We start from the raw sequence: 23516 nt of genomic DNA on the forward strand, positions 1-23516 counted from the left end.
GAATTGGAGGGAGTTTCTCTATTTTCATTCAAGTCCTCCATTTCCATCAATCATCATTCACATTTCATAGCTCTCTCTCTCTCTCTCCTCTTCATCTTCTTTAGCCCACTCCTTCTAAAACCCTACTCATCTAATTCTCCATTCCTCTCTCTCTCTAGATCTGCACGTCTCTTCATATCTCCATTCAGTCAAAAACTCAGTTACACACCTTTTAATCTTCAAAACAAATGCACACTCAAATGAACCTCTAAAATGGGTTTTTTGGGTTTACTCTATTTCAGTCTCCTTTTTTGTTTGAACTTTTCAATCTCAAAAATTTCACTAATGTCACAAATGCGCTGTGGCGGTGGGTTTGATTCACAAGTTATAAAATTAAAAAAAAAAAATTGATTGGGTTGTATATATATATATAGTTTGATTTAGAAGTTGTAAAACAAAAAAAAAAAAAATTGATTGGGTTGTATATATATATATATAAAATATCCAGATTTATAAACTTCTACCCAGGAAAAAAAAAAAAAAAAAAAGAAAGAAAGAAAGATGAAAGATAATTTGATCTAAATTCTACGATTTCTTTATTTGATGAATATAATTAATTGAGTGATTTGGTGAGAAATATTAAACCAGTTTTAGTTTATACATATGCAATCTCATATAATGGCACCTTTTGTAAATTTGAAGAGGTAGAAAGGGTATTTTCGTGATAAAAATGGACTCACTCTCTACAGAGGCGCGTGACTTTCACATTTTATTATTTTAGACAGAAAAACTAACTGTGCGTTTTAATCTATCAACCATAAGGGGGTTATGTGGTATTTTTGAATGTCAGTGGATAAATCACACCCAACCCAAACCACAAAGGGGTAAAGTGAAGTTTGCCTTAAAGAATTATGTGAGATTCTGGGTTGTATTTTGAACCAATATTTGTCTTCCACTTCCTACTTAAAGGAAAGATATCTCTTATCAATCTCACAGTTCTTTTTTTTTTTTAAATTTTTTTTTTATTATCTTATGTTCATTGATTACTTGATTCATGATTTTTATCGTTGACATTTAGAGAATTAATGTCTCACACACACATATATATATATATATATATATATATTTATTTATCATCATTTTGTATTAATGCGCTATGTTTATATTTATGTATTTTTAATTTCTAAATCCCCAACGAATAATCTTCTATGAACAGAAAAATTGTACAAAATTATTATATATATTGAATGCTCTATTTTATTATAATAGTTTCTCTTAAAAATATAAGCTCATCGTTATGAACATAAATTATGCTATAAAAAAATCAGCAATGCTAGTATCATGAAGAAAAATTTTTCATGAAAATAATCATAAAAGTTTTGTGACCTTTGGATTACACTTGGAATAAAGCACCATACACTAATCAAGATAATACAAGAATCATAAATCTTTCATGATCATTTTCATGAAAAAATTTTCATGATCCCTAACTTTTCTCTAAAAAAATATGTATAGAATGACATGGCAACATGGTAACCCTATCTCTTTAAACAAAGAACCCATCATCTTGACTGTAAATTGTATAAACGTTACAGTTATATCATTCTGATAGCATATTCTGATCTGTACTGTACATATTTTTTGTAAAAATATCTTTTTCCTTCTCACTATCATATCATTCTAGAAGTAAATTTATGTATAAATTTTGGATAAGAATAGTTTTTTCATTCCCAACAGGTGAAACACGTGTGCTCGCTGCCTCAATGACCATGGAGGAGATCTTCAGAGGAACCAAAGAGTTCAAACAAGAAGTTTTTGAGAAAGTTCAACTTGAACTTAACCAATTTGGGCTTTTAATCTACAATGCCAATGTTAAACAACTTGTTGATGTTCCTGGACATGAGTACTTTTCATACTTGGGTCAAAAAACACAAATGGAGGCTGCTAACCAAGCCAAAGTTGATGTTGCCGAAGCGAAAATGAAAGGAGAGATAGGGTCTAAGCTTCGAGAAGGACAAACCCTTCAAAACGCTGCGAAAATTGATGCGGATACAAAGATTATATCGACACAAAGGCAAGGAGAGGGGAAAAAAGAGGAAATTAGGGTTAAGACCGATGTGAAAGTTTTTGAGAATCAAAGGGAGGCTGAGGTGGCGGAGGCAAATGCTGAGTTGGCAAAAAAGAAGGCGGGGTGGGCCAGAGAGGCACAAGTGGCGGAGGTGGAGGCGACAAAGGCGGTGGCACTCCGGGATGCGGAGTTGCAGAGGGAGGTGGAGATGATGAATGCATTGACTCGGACGGAGAAGCTTAAGGCTGAGTTCTTGAGCAAAGCTAGTGTTGAGTATGAAACAAAGGTGTGCAACTTACACTTTTATGTAATCGGAAAATGACTAGACCCCTTTTAGAAAGATTTCACAATTTCTAAAGTGATTTACATTATTTATGAGTAGGCTTTACATATTATAAATGAGGTGGATCACTTTACAATTATGAAATTCTCTAAAAGGGAGTCTCTATTATTGTTATGTTTGAAAAATAGTATTTAAATTTTGGTTACTATAATATTATTGAAACATAATTTTTATAGAAAAAATTAATCCAAAATGATTAGATAATGATAGTTTAATGTTTTGTTTTTGTTTTCACCTAAAGTAAAATTAAACATGTTTAATATTTTTGTAAATAAAAATAAATTATAAATTTTATCAAACAATACATTAGTAATTATATTTTTACGTAATTTGAGATAAAAATATTCTTAACTAAAAACATAAATTAATAAATAAAATATGTATTAATAATAAAGAGTCAAATTCAAGTGGCCTGCTCATGACAACCTGCAACTATCAAGTTAATAAAATATGTATTAATTATAAAAAGTCAAAATCAATTGGCCTGATCATGTTAAATTAGAATTCCGTTGACTTGTTTTATTTGGCAAACACGTAATCTGATCTGATCCTAACTTTTCATGATTAGATAAGCTTGAGCTTTGAGTATTTAACAAGCATGTTACAGCATTATTTTATTTATTTATTACTTTTTAATAATCAGGTGTTTCATCTCGGTTAATCTAAGAGTTCTAAAATTAACCACCAAATTACAACATCTTTAACAATATCATTATTTAAAGTATTTTGTCTTTATTTATTTGAAAAAATTACAAATCACTGGTTCAGTAAAAAAATAATTATACTATAGATGAAATCATTTTTAGTCTCTGACACACAAATACTTACACTATGTACATAAAAGATTTATCCCATGCACATAGAAAATTTGAACCACCATGAAATATAAATATTTTTTTTGCTATCCCACTAATGCAATTTCTCCTATTTATTTTGATTAATTATATTTTAAGAAAAAAATATTACGTGTTTCCAGAATAATGTTCTATTTTACTTATTAATTGACACATTTTATGTTGTTTCTTAAAATATTAATACAAAAGTGGTGTGTCATATTATTTAGATGAGTATTGCTATTTAGATTAAAAAATTAGACTCACTTTTTAAACTCAATGATATGATATTCTATTAAAATAACTAAGTCAATTCTCTTTCTCATTTATTCTCTAATCATTAATCAATCATCTTATTGGCACATTACTCGGTCTAGAAAATAGGTCTATAAAGTGGATTTGTATATCATTTTTCCGTGATTAATAGCTATCAATTTGCATTACTTAGAGTTGAGTGAAATAGCCAACGAGAATTGGTTAAGTTGGTATGGATCGGACTCTTCGTCTTTAAGACTTAGGTTCGATTCCCACTACTACTAGTAGTCCTCCTTGGTAGCTTGCCCTAACCCTAGACTGAGATAGCCTTCCCTCACCTAAACTTTTTTATACCAAATTGTTTTTTTTTTTTTGAGTAAAACAGTTATATCATGTCACTTTGTTGAGTAAAATAGTCACATCATTAATTTTGTCTGAAAATTTTCGTATGGTTAGAATTTTCATTAAAATTTTGGTATCATCGTGCAACACTTTCTCTCATCTTTTTTCTAATTATCAACCAATCATATCATTTAGACATAATGAGTCTAGAATTTATACTCGTATATCATTTTTCATTGATTTCACTAATATCAAATTAACATTCCGCAAAAAACTTGGAATTAACCATTTTGATGAAAAACAAAGGTACAAGAGGCAAATTGGGAGCTCTACAACAAACAGAAAGCAGCCGAAGCAATTCTGTACGAGAAACAGAAAGAAGCCCAGGCCCAAAAAGCCACGGCTGAGGCTGCTTTCTATGCCCGCCAACAACTTGCTGATGGAGAATTATATGCTAAACAAAAAGAAGCTGCAGGGCTTTTAGCGCTCGCACAAGCCCAAGGGGTTTATATACGCACGCTTTTGGACGCGTTAGGAGGGAATTACAATGCTCTTAGAGATTACTTGATGATCAATGGTGGGATGTTTCAGGAGATTGCCAAGATTAATGGCGAGGCGGTTCGTGGGCTGCAGCCTAAAATTAGTATTTGGACTAATGGTGATGGCAGCGAGGGTGGTGCTATGAAGGAGGTTGCTGGTGTTTATAAGATGTTGCCACCATTGTTTAAGACTGTTCATGAGCAAACTGGAATGTTGCCACCAGCATGGATGGGTGCCTTGCCTAACTCCAATAATGTGAACTAATGAGGCATGCATAAGATGGAGATTCTTTGTAGTTGGTAAATTGGGCCTTCATGGGCTGTCATATAATTTGAATCGTTCAACTTTTAAGAACTTTTGAGTAGATAATTTATGTAAAAAAATTAGGTTGATCAAATAATCGTAATCACGTGATGATATCACATTTGTCCTCAAAATAATGGACAATGTCTATTTTCAAAATTATACTTGCCATGTATTTTTTTGAAAATAAATATGAACCAATCATGTGATTACAATTATTTGATCAACCTGATTTGGCATGGATAATCTGTTACAGAGCCTTAAAAGATAAACGATTTAGATAATGAGGCGATCCTATGGTGAGCTCATAGAGGCCCAACTCTAGCTGTGATTTCTAACTGGAAAGAATCTCCTTACTTACAAACTTGGCATTGTGATGTGGATTAGGAGGTTAAAAGATTAAAAATATTTATTTTATGATAAATATAATTTTTCACATATAAAAATCAAATTTTATATAAAAATTTCATACAATTTGATTTAACATATTTTGGTCATATTAATGAAAGACACCGCGTTTTGGGCTTAGGATGTCAAATTTTGTTTTTTGGTTTTTTTGAACATGGGATGTCAAATTTGAATCTAAATTTTTGCATTTACTTTACATTTTCTTGAAGAAGTTGAAATATGTAATCGTATGGGCGCCATTTTATGTGTTCTTATGTTTGTGTTTAGTTATGTTTCTTTTGATCAAAAGACTTATATGTACATTTGTACGTTTCAAATAAATACAGTGTATGATAAAAATATTAATAAGTGGTGGTTTGGGATGATCTAAATAAATGCACTTTTTGACTTTTTGTGAAATATGGATTGGGTATGGGTTGGGTTTGAAGTGATGTGGTAGAGAGGTGATGTGACTTAAATAAGATAATGCGACTTAAATAGGACAGTGATTTTTTAACTTTTTTAGAATATCCCAAACAAGGCCGAAGATGTACATTATAAAAAAAAATATATGATTATCTGTAATGTATGTTATGATATTTTGTAATAAAATTATGAATAATGAATTTATGATGTGCACTCTAAAGTTAGGGATGATAATGTTATGGTACTTTGTGATTTTTGTTATGATACTTTGTAATTTTTATTATGATATTTTATAGTGAAAAAAAAGTATAAAGTATATAATGTGTAATTTCTTGGAAGTTTGTTCGAAGTTTGATAGAGAGCTTGTAAAGAGAGAGAAATTGTTTGACTTGACAAAATATAAACATACACAGAAATATACGTATTCCACTCTCAATACTCTTATGTATCTTTAGGAGATGATGATAGCATTGAAGCCTATTGAGAGTTGCGCAAGCTAACACAAGTAAACAAATTATGTTCTTTAATGCAATTCTAAATTTCATGATTGATATTAGAGATGCTCAGAGTCGCACCAACAACTCATGAATCAAGTTTTTTAAATTTGACGAGTGTACTTAAGTTAATGTGTTAAAAAATGGCAAATAATTTTTTTAGTCAAAAAGGGGGAAGAACTCCCTTCATTTACAATAGGCTATCAACCAAAAATCACTCAATGGAGAAATATTCAGCTTCCTCATAAATGGAAACCAAAAAAAAAAAAGAAAAGGTCCAGCACTTAGAAGTATTCTTGAACTATGAAGTAATTAGACAAAAATCTCATTCTAAAGTTTGAAGGAAGAAAATGTTTCAGTGTATCATTTAGTGTAAGAATTCCTATAGAAGAGAAATATAATGACCAAAGATTCACATAAAAATACGAAGACTATGAAAGTATAGGACATTGTGGTCTTTAGAATAAGAATTTAAAACTTCTAGAGATGTAGAAAGACTTGAATATTTAATCCAAATTATTCAAACTTTGAATCAAGAAGAAAATGTAATAGTTAGTAATTGTCACGAGAAACAGCGATCCATTCGATGGAGTTGCCAGCTAATTTTTTCTCAAAGTACTACTAGGAAACCCAATATCATCCTAAAACAGAAGAAGAAAAAAAACAGAAACTTGACTTCATAGATAAAACACAAGATAAAACCAAGGAAACTACAATCAGAGTCCTAGGTACAAATTAGGAAGGTGTGAGGCACCCATCTTGCCCAACTGATAAGTTATCCTTTAGTCAATTTCATTAGTTCAATTAGATAAATTTGTTAGACCTTAATATGCAAGATGACTTCACTCGATTTCATTGGTTCAATTAGTTAAATTAGTGTTTCGCTAAAAAAAAAAGAAAAAAAAAAGAAAAAGAAACTAACAACTATAATGATGCCAATCAAACACTACACTACCATGAAAATTAACAAGCATGCAATCATGGTAGAAAACAAGACAAAACATGATTAATGCATGTGTAGACACCCCATTTTTGACCGACCTTAAGACTCAGACGTCACCGATTGAGCGCTTGGTGATGTTGCATAATGTGCTTGTTCAGAAGTTTCAGAGTTGCGGCCGTGAGCCCTGCCTCCGGACTTCCGAACCTTCTTCTGTGCCTTGTCTCGGTTTGCGAACCAGACTCAGTTTTCTCTGTTTCTTTTCCTAAGGGAAGGGAGAGGTCCCGTAGACCATCTCTCAATGTCCGTAGGCTACATTTGGTGGCCGTAGGCCATTCTGCCCATTTCGGAGTCCGATTCCCGGTTTTCGGGACCGTTGGCCGTGTGCCTCGGTTCGGGACCGCTTAACCATCTCCTATTGCTCTGATTTTTGGCATACATCTTATTTTCTCCCTTTTGAGGGACACTGAGGTCCCAGAAACCCACTTCGTGGCCGAACGCCACTTTCGGCGCTTGACAGCCCATTTTCGGGATCCCGAACTGCGTGTTTTGGTCCCCGAGCATTCGTTTTGCAACGATTTTCGTTCATTTTTGGCAGGTACCTCTGTTTTATCACTAGGAAGGTCACTAAAGGGTGGGAGGCCAGCAATTGTTGCAGCAACCAATTATCTCTCCTCCGGAGCCTCCCGGCACCCGTTTTTCCAACTTCCGGGCTAATGTTGAATACCTTGGAGTTAGCGTTGCCAACTTTCAACCACATATCTGTGATCTACACACATGAGAGGTCACTAAAAGTTGGTGGCCGGCCATTAAGGTCACCTGACCCTTTTGACCCCTTTCTTCCGGGCTAATGTTGAACCCCTTGGACCATTTTTCTTGAACTTTGAACCACATATCTGTGATCTACACACATGAGAGGGCCCTAAAAGTTCATGACCGGCCAGTAATTCAACTTGACCCTTTTGAACCCCTCTTTCCGAGCCAATGTTGAACCCCTTAGACCCACTTTCTTGGAATTTTAACCACATGGTTGTGTTGTACACACATAGGAGTACCTCCCCAGTAGCTGGCTGGCCAGAAAATCATATTGACCCTTTTGACCCCTAGCCGGCCGGCTAGGGGGTGTGGCCGGCCGGCCACCTCCAACAAAAGTAATGGGTCGGCCTGCTTCCTTGCACTGTGCACTTTACAGCTGTGGGGCAATATCCCCCAGATATTATCTGTATCCGGGGGATATTTTGTGGGGAAGTTTTGCTCTCCTTCTCCCCCACCTTTACACCCCCTTTTGAACCCTTTTAACCAGCTGGTGGCCTCACTTACAAGGGTTAGAAAAACTCTCCTTCAAGCTTCCATAGCCAACTCCATCTTCTTCCTTCTCAATTCTTCAAAAAACCCTAAGTCCCTAACCATCATTCCTTCTACACCACCAAGCTCTACCACCACCATCTCATTTCCAGCAACAAGGAAGGATTCTTGAAGGCTAAAGAAGCTGCAAATCCATCCAAGAAGCAACAAAAGTTTGATTCTTCAAGGGTAAGTAATACTTTTACCCTTTTGAACCTTTTTCTTGATCTATTTCTAAGCCCCACTTCTTTTGGGTTTCAAGCTCCGGCCCTAACTGAAAAGGGCCATCTTTTGAGCTCATCTTCACTTTTCATTAAGGGCTCAACCCTGTTTGAGCCCTCTATAATATACTTGCTTCATTGATCATCTTGTATGTCATGATTTTGCATGCTATTTTTGACCCATGAGAAATCTGTTTTTGAGCATGTTATAAACTGATATTAGGCTTATTTGGAGCCCCTCTTCAACATTGGAGAAGGGCTCAACATTGTTTGGTGCTTCCATGTGTCACTTGTAGTTATATCCCCTATTTGGCCCCATTTTTGCATAAATTGGCAGCCCCCTTTGCTTCTGTTTTTGGCCCTTGGTCCGAACTAAAAGTGGCCTTATTTTGGCCTATAATTCATGTTTCATTCACACGTTTTTTCTGTTTGGTGATTATTTTATATACTTCATGTTATAGCACCTTTTGAGCCTTGTCTTGCATCACATTTTTGGCATATTTGTATACTGATTTGAGGTCTTCCATATACTGTAAATATTCATATTTTTGGTCCCTCTTCAATGTTGTAGAAGGAAATTTTTCAGTTTGGGTTTTTCTTATACCACTTGCTTCATTACCCCTCTTTTGGCCCCTATTCTTGCATGCTATTTTTCCCCTACCTATACTTGCTGTTTGGCCATGTTTATAACTGTGAAAGTGCATCTTTTGGGACTGTCTAGCTTCTTTCTTTGCATTGCATGTCCATATTGTGCATGTTTGGCATAGCTATAGGCCATTTCGGGTGCCTAATGTTGCATTTCGGGACATTTCCTTGCATTTCATGTCATTTCGCTTCATTTCGGGACTGTTTTCCCCCATATTTTAGTGCTGAAATTCCATTAGTATGCTTGCATATCATTTTTGCCATATTTCATCACATTCTGTCATCGCCTCGGTTTGCGTGCCAGTGTGCACGCATTTCGAGGCACTTCATTTTCTGCCATCGGCATCTTATGTGAGTGTGGCTGAGGCTCTCTCATGTTAGTATAAGTCCATGTTGCATTTTTCATGTCATTCGCATCGCTTTTGCATCGCCTCGGTTTGCGTGCCCGTGTGCACGCATTTCGAGGCACTTCATTTTCTGCCATCGGCATCTTATGTGAGTGTGGCTGAGGCTCTCTCATGTTAGTATAAGTCCATGTTGCATTTTCCATGTCATTCGCATCGCTTTTGCATCGCCTCGGTTTGCGTGCCCGTGTGCACGCATTTCGAGGCACTTCATTTTCTGCCATCGGCATCTTATGTGAGTGTGGCTGAGGCTCTCTCATGTTAGTATAAGTCCATGTTGCATTTTCTATGTCATTCGCATCGCTTTTGCATCGCCTCGGTTTGCGTGCCCGTGTGCACGCATTTCGAGGCACTTCATTTTCTGCCATCGGCATCTTATGTGAGTGTGGCTGAGGCTCTCTCATGTTAGTATAAGTCCATTTGTCATTTTCATGTCATTACATCGCATTCTGTCACCGCCTCAGTTTGCGTGCCCGTGTGCACGCATTTCGAGGCACCTCATTTTCTGCCGCCGGCATCCTATGTGAGTGTGGCCGAGGCTCACTCATGTTGGTATAAGCCCATTTGTCATTTCCATGTCATTTCATCGCATTTGGCATCGCCTCGGTTTGCGTGCCTGCGTGCACGTATTTCGAGACACATATCATCGCCTCGGTTTGCGTGCCCGCGTGCACGTATTTCGAGACACATATCATCGCCTCAGTTTACGTGCCCGCGTGCACGCATTTCGAGACATCTCATTTTCATGTCATTCGCATTGTTTTTGTCATCGCCTCGGTTTGCGTGCCCGTGTGCACGCATTTCGAGGCACCTCATTTTCATAGCATTTTACCATTGCCTCGGTTTGCATGCCCGTGTGCACGCATTTCAAGGCGTCTCATTTTCGTAGCATTTTGCCATCGCCCCAGTTTGCGTGCCCGCATGCACGCATTCCAAGGCGCCTCATTTTTCATTGCATTCATGCATTTTCTCAGTTTGTGTACCCGTATGCACGTATTTCGAGACATATCATTTTCATGGCATAAGACATACTAGGCTGTATCTTTCATAGCATTCTGTCATTTTCTTGGTTTGCGTGCCCGTGTGCACGTATTTCGAGGCATTTCATTTCCATAGCATTGTATATGTTAGGATTGTATCTTAGTTGCATTTCATGCATGTCATGCATATTGCATCGTGTCCGGAATAGGAATTAGCCCGGGCACGGGAAACGAGGTACATTTCGTACTCCGAGTGACGGAATGTGTCTCAATTCCCCAGTCACCGACACTCCGGATTATCCATGATGGAGTTAGGTTTTAGCTGTAGTTTCATGTGCATTCATCCTATATTGAGTTGTGCATTTCGACTCCTCGGCCATCATGCCTCGGTATGCGTGATTGGTGGCACGAGGATCGAGACATGCATATATCTGTGCAAATACATTGCTATGCCCCTTTCCTGCTCTCTGTTACAGCAAAACCAGGAATCAGCAACCTTTTGGGGTTTGGCACGCATTTCAAGAACAAGTGTAAACAGAGGCTGATTGGGGCATTCCGGTGGATTTCCGTGCAAGACAATCCGGACATGCATCATCCATCAGAAGCAAGGCAGTCCCTGGCTTGCACGCCAGTTTTACTTGCTTTCTTAGTTAACTCATTAATTAATTAGAATTCTGTAATATTTCGGACTGTAATATTCTTTTATTTGGGGACTGTAATATTTGGACTGTATATTTATTCGGACCCTCCGAGTGAGGGCATAACTGTAATAAGTGTGGGTGAGTGTGATGTATGTCTTCCAACCCCACGTCTTTCTCCCTTTTATTTATCCGCTTTTGATGGTTAGATTAGGGCATATTTAAATTAGCATACAGTATGACAGCATGCTTGCGTCATTCATTTGTATTACATGCACCGGGCTCGGCACATCATACTAACTGCATTGCACTTTCAATTCTAAGTTGAATACATGGTAGTTGTAGCATTTCATATACCATCTTAAAATAGCCGAGCCTGCTATAATTGCATTTTGCATGTGTTGCACTAAGCATTTTTGTATACTTAGGATCATGCATGATTTCTAATGTGGTTTCTATTTTGGCTTGGAGTACTCGGTAAGCTTTATGCTTTAGCATCCTTGCATGCGTGTGAGTGACTGCCATGAATAGCATGCTTACCATGAGGCTATATGCTTATCTGATATATCTGCCCGAATGCCTGTGGATGAAGGTTGGATTATCTGAATTGGAATAAATCATCAAATGTTTCAAGCCTACCTGCGGGTAGCAAACCATTTTCAAAAATAAGCATAAAATGTTTTGTTCTAATCCAGGCGATCCAGTCTATACTTGTATGCTGTGAGCATCACATAGTAACCTAGGCTAATAACCGGAATAAGAACCCACAAAGTTTTCAAAAATAGATATCATGGTTAGTAGAGGCCGGTCTATGACCGGGCGAGCGGGGGTGCTCACGAAGTGACCTTCCCCAATCGTACCCAAGTTCCCGAGCCGAGGCAACTTTGGTGATGACGGACACGTGGCCTTTTGGCACCGAGTCAGCGTTTCCTAAATTTCCCAAAATAAAATATTTAGGTAGCGACTCTGTATCTGGCAAAGCAGTCCATGTTTGGCACTTCTTTCAAAAATCTGTTTTTTTCTCAAAACGATTTGCCGGATTTGGACTCTTTGGTTCAGACTTAGAACCGTGACTACAAAGTCGAGTCCGAGCTGTAGCGAGGTCCCCCGCGGGCTTGTTACAGTTTCTGGCGACTCTGCTGGGGATTTAGAGAACTTGACTCGAACTCGTGATATCTGTTTTTGACTGCACTTGTGTGTTTCTTTGCATTGCATTTGCATTGGTGCGCCTAGGACACCGTGTTTGCCATCTGCTATTCCTGAACGGTTTGCCGGAGGCTTGTCTTGTCAAGGCATGACCATAAGGCTGACCGGTTGTGGGCTCTGCCAGTATGGGAACACAAACCCCGGTTTTACCGGGGCACCCTCTTCGACCATTCGACCTAGTGCATATTCGGATCCATAGTGACCATTCCAAATTAGGACAGGTTGCTTACCCGTTTATAGGTTATTTGAAACCGCTGTGTGCGTAGTGAAACCCTATCTCCTGACAAAATAGGACAGGGAAACCCTACCCCAACATAGGGGTGTTTTGGCTCTCACTTATCTGTTATGTGCTTTAGAGTGCGTCTCTACAGGAATGCATGTATCAGTGTATGAGTTTGGGCATCAGGCCTGCGGGCATCAGTCAGTATTTGGGAATCAGTTATCTGCGGGTATCAGATTCAGTCTTTGGGGACAGTGATACAGGGATAATAATCAGTGTTCGAGGCCAGTGTGTATTTCAGCTTATTGACTGTGTGTTGATTATGCCCGACTGTGTGTCTTGCATTTTATTTTAAGCTGTTATGCTGTCCGTTTATCTGTTTATTTATTTCCTTTTCGCTTTATTTATCTTTTGCTAGGTCAGTTTTTAGCACGATTGCTTCCAACCCAGCAGGCATTCCCCAAGCACTTTGGACACGAGGTCGTCGACTCCATCGATCTGAGGATCTAATCGACGGACAGCCAGTGTTCCATTCTCTACCCCCTGTTACCAGAAGGAAGCCGAAAAGGCGCAGTGTGTCAGAACAGAGGTTGTCAGAACAGTGGGTTACCCCGTCAGAGGACAACAGAGGTGAAGTCCTGATTAGTGCTATAGGAATAGACATACCAGTTAGACAGATGGATCAACCGAATACATCAGGGATGGAGGCTCTAATGCGCCAGATGCAGGAGAGCATGAGACAGATGCATGATGATGCCACCCGTCAATCGGAGTTTTCCAAACAGCAGGCCACGATCATGGCCCAGCAGGCCGAACTAATCACCAGGCTGCAACAACAGAATACAGCGTCTGCTTCACAACAAATCCCTCCTCCGGCAGGGGCTCCGTTACCTGAACAGGCACCTACTGTTCAGAACGCCCCACCAAACACCCAGAATACTCTACCGACTGTCCAAAATGTACAAGAGGACACGAATCTTCCAACGGGGCCAGCTCCGCCCTCGCTTCCACCACAACTGTCCAAGGTCCATACATCCAATCACCCGGACTCTCCATTCGAGGTCGAGGTTGATCATACAGCTCTGAAATTGAGCAAACTGGAGAAGCTCTTTAAGAAGTCCCAAGGGGTCAAGGCTATGCCGGATATCGGAGATGGATATACCGAGGAGGCCGTAACACTCCCCGATAGGTTCAAAATGCCACAAATCGACCGTTTTGACGGGACCGGCGACCCCATGGTCCATATCCGACTGTTTGCGGATGTCTTACGGCCAATGGGCCTTACACGACCACAGAAGCTCTCACTATTCGGCCGAACCCTGTCGGGTGTGGCCTCCCACTGGTACGCAAGATTACAAGATGAAGTGAAGAAGAATTGGGATGAAATGGCTGAGGCCTTTGTCACACAATATTCATACAACACTCAGATCGAGATCACAACCCGCGATCTTGAAACGACAAGGCAAGAGCCTAAGGAATCTTTCTCGGACTTTGTGATCCGATGGAGGGCAAAGGCGTCAACAATGACTTTAAGGCCCACAGACAAAGATCAAATCCGGATGATTGTGCGCAATCTCCACCCAAAACTGATGCTGAGAATGATTGTGGTCCCCTTCCCTACTTTCGCAGATTTACATGATATGGGGGTGCAAATCGAAGACGCAATGAAACAAGGTCTGTTTGACTATGATAGAGAACAACCGAGGAGGACCTTTAACCGTAACAACAATGCGGGCCCGAGTGGCGCTGCAAATACGAGAACCTCGGAAGTTGGTATGGTCACCACCACTCCCCCTCCCCCTCCAAGGCCCATGACCGCCACACCATTTTCCGGCGTGTCCGGAAGCAACACACAAGCCAACAGCCGATTCCAACCACGAGGCCAAAGAACCTTTACCCCACTATATATGCCTCTGACCAAAGTTCTGGGAATACTGATCAGAAAGAATCATTTAAAACCCCTAGAACCAAAGCCATTGCCAAATCCACTCCCCCCCTCATATGACCCGTCAAAATACTGTGCATACCACCAACAACACGGTCATGACACCGACCGTTGTTACAGATTGCGTCATGAGATCCAAGATCTTATTGACAAACAGGTGATCGCACCTCCCGATCAACCCAATGTCACCACCAACCCTCTCCCATCACATAACCAAGCTCCTCCCCCAAAAGAATTAACTTTATCCAGACTGGGGTCGCATCTTACGATCCTAGCATCTATATTACCCCCACCCACCTACCCAAGCCGGAGGTGTTCCTCCCCGATTGCACTGATTTCTTGTGCATGGTGGACATCTCCAAAACCCGACCAGAACCGGTGGTGGTGACCGTCGAAGACAGAACAGGGCAGATTTTGGGAGGAAATGAGATTATTGAATCTGAAACTGGGCAGAATTTTGTTGGGGGAGCCTATGATCCAAGCAAGTACATCCTATCAACGAGCCGAATTGGGCTAAGTGTAGAATTTCCAGAGACAGGAGAACTATGCATGATCCGGGGGGATGGATCTGGGCTATGGGCAGATGAGCTAACAGCCGTAGAGGAGGACTTTGCTAACTTGCAATTTCTCGAGGACCAGGAACTGGGGGATGCGTCGATTAATTGGTATGATTACAAAGGATCAGAGGAGGCCACTGGATGGCTCGAAGATCAACCGGATGCAGTGGGGGAAACCCAACCAGAACAGAGCCCGGCAGGGGTAGAAATATCAGTTGTGGCCGGAATGGCCGAAAACCAAGTTGTACCGCCGGAGAGCGCCGGTGTTAAGAATTCCGCTCAAGACATGGGCATTATAGATATGGGAACTGTTGAACAAACAGCTGTACTAACACAGCTGGAACAAGGAAAGTTTGAGGAGGCTGAGAGAATTAGAAAAGCTAAAGGCCCTGAGGGAACTGCAAGTGCCGTGTGCACGAGGACAGACAATGCTGCGAGTATATGGACAGAAAGCACTGAGAGTGCGAGTGGACCGGAGCCAGACAGGTGTCTGTTGGCTGCCAGTGGAATGTGGTGGGAAGACGACGACTTGTGTCTTGCCCACACGGATGAAGACTGGGGGAATAACCAGCCGGATGATACTTGGTACCTTGATGAAGTGGATCATATGACAAGAAGTGGGCGGTACTTCAAACCCCCACACCTGGACCAACCCGAGGCATCCGGGAAGGATAGAGAAGTAGAGAGACAGAAGGAGAGGCAGATTGAAGATGAAGCTGTGCTGAAACAGTTAAAAAGGATACAAGCAGACATCTCTATCTGGGGACTGCTAATGGCATCACGAGTACACAGAGAAGCTGTTCTATCTGCTATGGACAAGTCCAAACTCTCCACAGACACCACGCCTGAACAGCTGGTTGGGTTGGTTTTTCCGGGAGGAGGTTCCCCGGCATTAACCTTTTCGGACAAGGAGCTACCGCCTGAGGGCACAAGTCATAACAAACCTCTCTATATCTCTGTGGAATGTAGAGATAAGTGGATACCGGTGGTGCTTGTTGATACCGGGTCTGCGATTAATGTCTGCCTGACCAGAACGACATATGCAATCGGGTTGAAACCCGCGGATTTCGTCCCAACCACCCAAGTGATCAGAGCATACGATAATACCAGCAGAGAGGTGATGGGGACTGTTAAAATTCAAACCAAGGTTGGTCCAGGACAACACAGCATTGAATTTCATATCTTGGACGTTCCCGCAACCTTTAACCTACTTTTGGGGCGACCATGGTTGCACCAGGTCAAAGCAGTCTCTTCCACTCTATATCAAATGCTAAAGTACCCTCACGGGAAAGGGGTAGCAATCGTTTTTGGGAATTCATCAATCCATCCGCCGCCGGAGGTGTCTACACCTGTCTTGGAGATTGAGCACGGCACGGAGGATGTGTTTTTGTCGGGGTTCACTTTGGCCGAGGCTCAAGTGGTTCAGAATGTCATGGCTGCGAATGAGGGCATGTATGTTAGTGCACAATCCATATACCTCATGAACAAGCTAAAGCATACCCCCGGGATGGGATTAGGGAGAAGCGGCCGGAAAGGCGTCTCAGTGTTGGCCGAAGTGCCACACAACCCTCACGCTTTTGGACTGGGTTATCTGCCCACCAAGGAAGATTGGGTGAGGAAAGGAAAAGAAATGGCCGGAAGGGCCAGGGCAAAGAAGGCCGGGAAGCCAATTGATTTAATGCACAGGCCCATCTGGGGTACCCTGAACGGACGCTTCGTCCGGGAGGGGGAAGATTTTCCATTCTGCGGCTTCCCGGAGCCATGGCTAAACGCGGAGGGGACACGCGTGCCTGGTTTTGAAATCTTCTTCGACATACAATTATCTGGGGATGACGTTGCCGAAGCGCAGACAGACCCACCAACTGAGGTTGAGCAATGTGAAGCAGTGGATCCTGAGAGCACAGAGCTTGAAATGGGGGTAGCACTGGCGAGTCTACTATCAGATCCTCCGATCGGCCAAGAGTGCTTGGGGGATAACTCTTCGGTTTCTGTGATTGAAGATGAAATAGCTGCGGGCTTCCCAGCGCCGATCTTGGATGCATCTATCGCACCTTCTCTCATCTGGCAGTATGAAGAAGGCTTTTTATCTAGCAGTTCCGGGTCAGGTAGTGAGCCGGAATCTGATTATACCGAATCTTGTACGTCGGAATCAGATTCCAGCTCGACTGAGTCTGAGTCCGGTATTCCTGGGGGTGATAACCCGGATGCCACAGTCCTGTCTAGGTCGTCTTTTTCATTTTCTTTTGAGTCTGTTGTAACAGAGGAATCTAACGGCTTGGAAGTATTTAATGAGAATGATGTGGATGTGGTTTCCGAGTATTTTTCTGTGCCTTTGATTTATTGCTTAAATCAGGATTTTCAAAATTTTGATGAAAACAGCGAGGAAGAAATTCCCCCAGTTTTGCAACGATTAATTGATCAAGAGTAGGAAAGATTTGTTAAACCTTTAATGGATGAAATCACTACTGTGAATGTTGGTACTGAGAAGGACCCGCGGCTGGTCCAGATCGGGTCCACGTTGTCTTCAGAGGAGCGCGAGCGCTTAGTCGCTTTATTAAAAGATTTCAAAGATGTTTTCGCGTGGTCCTACGAAGACATGCCTGGAATCGATCCTGAGATTGTACAGCACCGGATCCCTCTTGATCCCGAGGCCCGCCCTATCAAACAGAAACTCAGAAGGATTCGCCCGGACTGGGCCCTCAAAATTAAGGAAGAGGTCACCAAGCAAATTGACGCAGGGTTCCTACTGGTATCTGAATATCCAACTTGGTTGGCCAACATAGTTCCGGTGCCGAAGAAGGACGGCAGAATTCGGGTCTGTGTAGACTTCAGAGATTTGAACAGGGCCAGTCCGAAGGACGATTTCCCCTTGCCGCACATTGATGAATTGGTGGATTTCACGGCAGGACACGCCTTGCTTTCATTTATGGATGGTTTCTCAGGCTATAATCAGATAGTGATGGCACCCGAAGACCGGGAAAAGACTGCGTTTACTACCCCATGGGGTACATATTGTTATAGAGTAATGCCATTCGGGTTGAAAAATGCTGGAGCTACGTATCAACGGGCAGCGACTACAATATTGCATGATATGATCCATAAGGAGGTCGAGGTGTATGTGGACGACATGATTGTCAAGTCCAAAGATAGAGAGGGCCACTACACCGCCTTACAAAAATTCTTTCAAAGGATCAAAGAGTTTCGGCTGCGACTGAATCCCCAGAAATGCACGTTTGGTGTTACAGCCGGGAAGATGCTAGGGTTTCTGATCACACAAAGGGGCATCGAGGTCGACCCTTCCAAAATCAAGGCCATCTTAGAAATGCCACCACCAAGGACTGAAAAGGAGGTGCGAGGCTTTCTGGGTAAAGTGCAATTCATAAGACGGTTTATTTCTAAATTAACCTTGACTTGTGAACCACTTTTTGGCCTCCTGAAGAAAGGAAAGAAATTCCAATGGGACGGCCGATGTCAAGCAGCTTTTGAGCAGATCAAAGAGTATCTACAGAACCCACCCGTGTTGTCACCGCCAGAGCCGGGGAGACCGTTGATATTGTACCTTTCGGTAACTGAGACTACCATGGGCTGCATGCTCGCGCAGGAATCAGAAGACAAAGTGGAAAGGGCCATATACTATCTGAGCAAAAAGATGCTGGATTACGAGACCCGCTATACACCGCTGGAGAAGGCTTGTTTGGCCTTGGTATGGGCAACCAGGAAGCTGCGGCACTACCTGTTAGCCCACTCAGTAATGTTGGTTTCGCGTTTGGATCCCATCAAATATCTCTTCGAGAAACCAGCACTTACGGGTAGGCTAGCTCGATGGCTGCTGTTGCTCTCCGAATTTGATTTGAAGTATATAACGCGCAAGTCAGTAAAAGGCAGAGCGGTAGCGGAGTTCCTTGCCGACCACCCGGTTGAGGGGGATGAAGCGATTGAATATCTATTCCCAGATGAAGCTATTCTACACGTCGAAGATGAAACCTGGACAATGTACTTTGACGGAGCGTCAAACCAGTATGGGTATGGGATAGGGGTGTTGCTGATAGCGCCCGACGATTCTCGTATCCCTTTAGCATTCAAGCTCCGTTTCAAAGTTTCCAACAATGAAGCAGAGTATGAGGCATGTATTGCTGGCCTGGAAGCAGCCCTAGAACTAGGGGCAAGACGAGTGGACGTCATTGGGGACTCGAACCTCGTTGTGTCTCAAGCAAAAGGAGATTGGAAAGTTAAGGAGGAAAGGATGATAATCTACCACCAAACTTTGGATCTGCTAATTCCTCGGTTTGAGAAGCTAAATTTCACCCACCTCGTAAGAGAGAACAACAGGTTTGCAGATTCATTAGCAACTCTATCTTCTATGATAGACATCCCGTCCGGAGTCCGGATGCGTCCAGTCATTATTGATCAGAAGTTCGTGCCAGCATACGAGTCAATTTCCGCCATAGATGAGGTTCAAGATGGCAACCCCTGGTATTACGACATCTGGAACTTCTTGGAAAAGGAGACATATCCACTAGGGGCAAATGCCAAAGATAAGAGGGCTGTCAGGAGAATGGCTGCTCAGTTTATCATTTGCGGGGGAAAGCTGTACAAAAGGGGTCATCTGGGAATGCATAAGCTCTGTGTAGAAGCTGAAGAGTCAAAACGCCTGATCGAAGCCATCCATGGGGGGGAGTGCGGTGCACACATGAATGGAGTAATGCTGGCCAGAAAGATCCTCAGACAGGGCTACTACTGGTCAACCATGGAGGAGGATTGTATTAGCTTTGTTCGGCGATGCCACAAGTGTCAAATTCATGCGAATCGCATGAACATCCCGCCGTCAAAACTGTACAACATGACTTCTCCATGGCCTTTTTCAGTCTGGGGAATTGATGTGATCGGAGCTGTTACCCCGAAGGGGTCAAACGGGCATGAGTTTATCCTAGTAGCGATAGATTATTTCACAAAGTGGGTCGAGGCTCAATCATACGCGGTGTTGAAGGCGTCGCATGTCGCAAAGTTCATCAGGAACAACATCATCTGTCGCTACGGGGTGCCAAACGAGATAATTTCAGATAATGGTTCCCATTTCAAGAAAGAAGTGGTAGACTTGTTGGAGAAATACAATGTGGCTTTCCATAAGTCATCTACATATCGGCCGCAGACCAATGGAGCGGTTGAGGCCGCCAACATGAATGTCAAGCATATACTACAGAAGATGGTGGAAACCTATCGAGATTGGCCAGACAAGCTGCCATTTGCTCTGTGGGGCTACAGGACGTCAATCAGAACTTCTACTGGAGCAACTCCATATTCATTGGTCTATGGAATGGAGGCTGTTCTACCCATTGAGATTGAGGTTCCGTCGTTACGAGTATTGGCTGAATGCCAGATAGCCGAAGCAGATTGGCAGCAAAGCAGATTCGAAGAACTCATGCTCTTTGATGAAAGAAGACTGAAAGCACTGTACCACATCCAAGGTTATCAACGCAGAATTGCCCGGGCTTTCAACAAGAAGGTTAAGTCCAGGAATCTGAAAGAAGGAGATTTGGTGCTCAAAGACAACCGAGCTCTCATCCACGACCCAAGGGGCAAGTTCAAACCCAATTGGACTGGTCCTTACATCATCAAAGCTATCTGGTCAGGTGGAGCTGTGGTTCTGATGGATCTAGATGGCTTAGAGTTCTCACAACCGATCAATATGGACAAGTTGAAGAAATACTATCCTTAAGAGGCTCGCTAGGCCGAAAACCTGAAAGGGCGACCTGGGCAAAAGTCAGAGCACAAAAAAAATTAGAAAATATAAAAACTGAGCTCGCAAGGTTGAAAACCCGCAAAGGGCGGCCTTGGCAAAAGTTAGAGCGCAAAAGGAGAGTGAAAATACTCGAGTGAACCTGAGCCTGAACTACGTAAGGCTTGATTCCCATCTTTGGGATACGTAGGCAACTTCACCTCGAAGTTCAGCCATAAACTTTTCCCCGATCAACTCTGTCCATTTTGATCATCTCAGTCATCTTTATCCATCAACATTTATCGTGATCTCCGGTACAGTGCTGTTCAGACTAGGGGCAACTTTCCGTTGCCGCGACGGTGCAAAGTTACTCAGACTAGGGGCAACTTTCCGTTGCTTTGGAGTGCAGCATTGTTCTTCAGACTAGGGGCAACTTTCCAGTTGCAGGGATCTTGGGTTGTGCATCTCAGTGACAGATCCCCGGTGTGTCCAATTCTGATCCACATCGAAAATAGTTTTGAAACGTTTTAATGAAAGTTGACTTTGTTCAAATCAATCTTTTTACGACTAAGACCATCTTTGGACCAAAAACGGAAAATTTTCAGTACCACAACTTTCAATTTCATTGATTTCAAAACTGAGTTATCCTGCTCTTGCATTACAATCGAGGTTGCTTTTTAGTACATTCATAAAGAAAACTTGAAAATGCTAAATAAGCAATAAATTTGGGGCATAGTTGAATCAAGTATCTCTGCGTCCCCTCCCAGAGCTGGACGGAGCATCTGATGCCAAGCTGGGCCCAATCTGTGCCTCCTCATTGAGCCAATCCAAGCACTCATCGGACAAAGTGCAACTGAAAGTGAAAGCAGGGGCCAGGAGCTCTCTAGTCCTCCATGCCGTGGCATATCGGGCAAGCTGTGCCCCCCGAACCGGGAAAGCAGCTGGGTACTCAATCCCCTCCGGTGGACAAGTCTGATCATGACCAAACTGACGCAGGAACCGGAACGAAAAATAGAATACGCAATGGGTTAGACCAATCAATTGGATCCCAATCAGCCGGGACATACTGTAGCTCATTGCCGGGAGGTTGAGCCAAGGACAACGCCAAGCAATGCCGTCTGCAGACAAATTGCACATCCAATCGAACCACCACCTTTCGTCAAGAGCATTGACTAGGCGCTGCCGAAAGAAGTAGCCTCGAGCTGAATAGGCCGGGCAAGAGTCCACAACCTGCAACTTGTCCATTAACCATACCTAGGGGAGGGATAGAAAATGAGAGAATAAAGAACAGAGAGATGTACGATGAGAGAAAAGTGAGACAAGGGTTTTGTGAGAAAAACCGAACCTGAGGGTCGAGTGATGTGAGCGAATATATATGTAAGGTTGGGTGGGAAACATTACCTGCAGCAGCAGTGGACTCCCAGCGAACCTAGTCGCCTCCCGGCGATAGACAGAATCTAAGCCCATCAATGTCTCGGCCAAGGTCATGGCAATACAGCTCTTTCCTTCTCTCAAACCTTGGGCGACTTCAATCAGGCGAATGCTAGCCCCGCCGAAGCCCGAGGAAAGCAGAAAGTGAGACAACAAACATAAGCAGAGGGCGTGTTGCCGAAAACCCTGCCAATAATGGTTGCTGCGGTCACCAACGCCGGAAAAACGATGGATCAAGCCGAGGATGTCTAGTTCCCCACTGCAGATCAGGGATCGAGCGTCATGCGCCGTGAGCCCACACATCCGCCCTAAAGCCTGAGCATGGCCAAAACGGAGCTGCGGCAAGATTACTTCAGAGCATTCAGACTCCATCAAAACCTGAAAATCTTCGAAAGTGGGGCACATCTCTTGGCCGCCAAAGCTAAAAACGTGCGTCACTGGATTCCAGAACTTTGCCGCGGCATGGAGGAAAGGAAGATGTAGCGAAGTATGGCTCAGCGTGAATAGTGCATTCAAGCCGAAACCCCGGAAATTCAACTTTTCCGAGCCATCTAGAGAAGAGATCCAAGATGTGATATTTTCTGCAAGAAACGCCTCCATCTTTGCCTAAAACTAAGATGAAATGAATGTTCCCGAAGTTGAGGCTTTTATAGAAGGAAAAACACTATTCACGGGGACACGTGTCAAAAATCTGGTGGCTACAGGACTGGATGGCCGGCCAGCCACTTTTTCTGGCTGGCCAGCCATTTACTTTTTCAGAAATAGCCGGCCAGCTGTCTCTCTCCACCAAAAATGGCCGTCCAGCTCCCAGGGATGGTTGGCAATGATGCAGTGTATCTCCCTGGCCCTGTTTTATTCTTCGAGGGAGAGTTCCAAGCATTTCCATGCAACGGGAAAGTTAGAGGCCTTCATCTCCCTCCGTTTCGGATGTGTTCCGATGCCCAGATTGTCAGAGGAACACTTCGCTGTTGTTGTGTTTTGATTATCGAGTTGTTGTTTTGCTTATCGAGTTGTTTGTCGAGCGGACGTGCTTCGTGTTTTTGAGTCATTGCTCTCTGTTTAAGCAATCTTTGTTAAAGTCTTGTTTATCAACGTTGTTGCCTTTTGTTTATCGAGTTGTAAACTTGCTAAAGATTCTGTTATATCTTAGTAAGTTGAGTTGCTTAGTTTGTTGCGTCGGTTCACTACCTGACTTGGTGATTACACAATGCGCATTACCATTCAATTTCATATTTGTGCAAAATAAATTGATGCGATACGATGCTAAAAGTTTAAAATACAAACATCTCTTCAAAAGCT

The 23516-nt window shown here is 42.4% G+C and overlaps 1 pseudogene across 1 annotated transcript in view; it reads left to right on the forward strand.

Moving 5' to 3' along the window:
• Window positions 1–5470, forward strand: part of LOC114274933 (uncharacterized) — a 267609-nt pseudogene extending 262139 nt beyond the window's left edge. Inside the window, exons 7-8 of the transcript XR_014348772.1 lie at window positions 1717–2333; window positions 4127–5470. The product of XR_014348772.1 is annotated as an uncharacterized LOC114274933 (transcript). The remainder of the gene's footprint in view (window positions 1–1716; window positions 2334–4126) is intronic.
• The last annotated feature ends 18046 nt before the right edge of the window (window positions 5471–23516 follow it).

This window comes from Camellia sinensis, chromosome 13, assembly GCF_055761805.1.
Source record: "Camellia sinensis isolate YWXY chromosome 13, ASM5576180v1, whole genome shotgun sequence".
In the NCBI taxonomy this organism is placed as follows: Eukaryota; Viridiplantae; Streptophyta; class Magnoliopsida; order Ericales; family Theaceae; genus Camellia; species Camellia sinensis.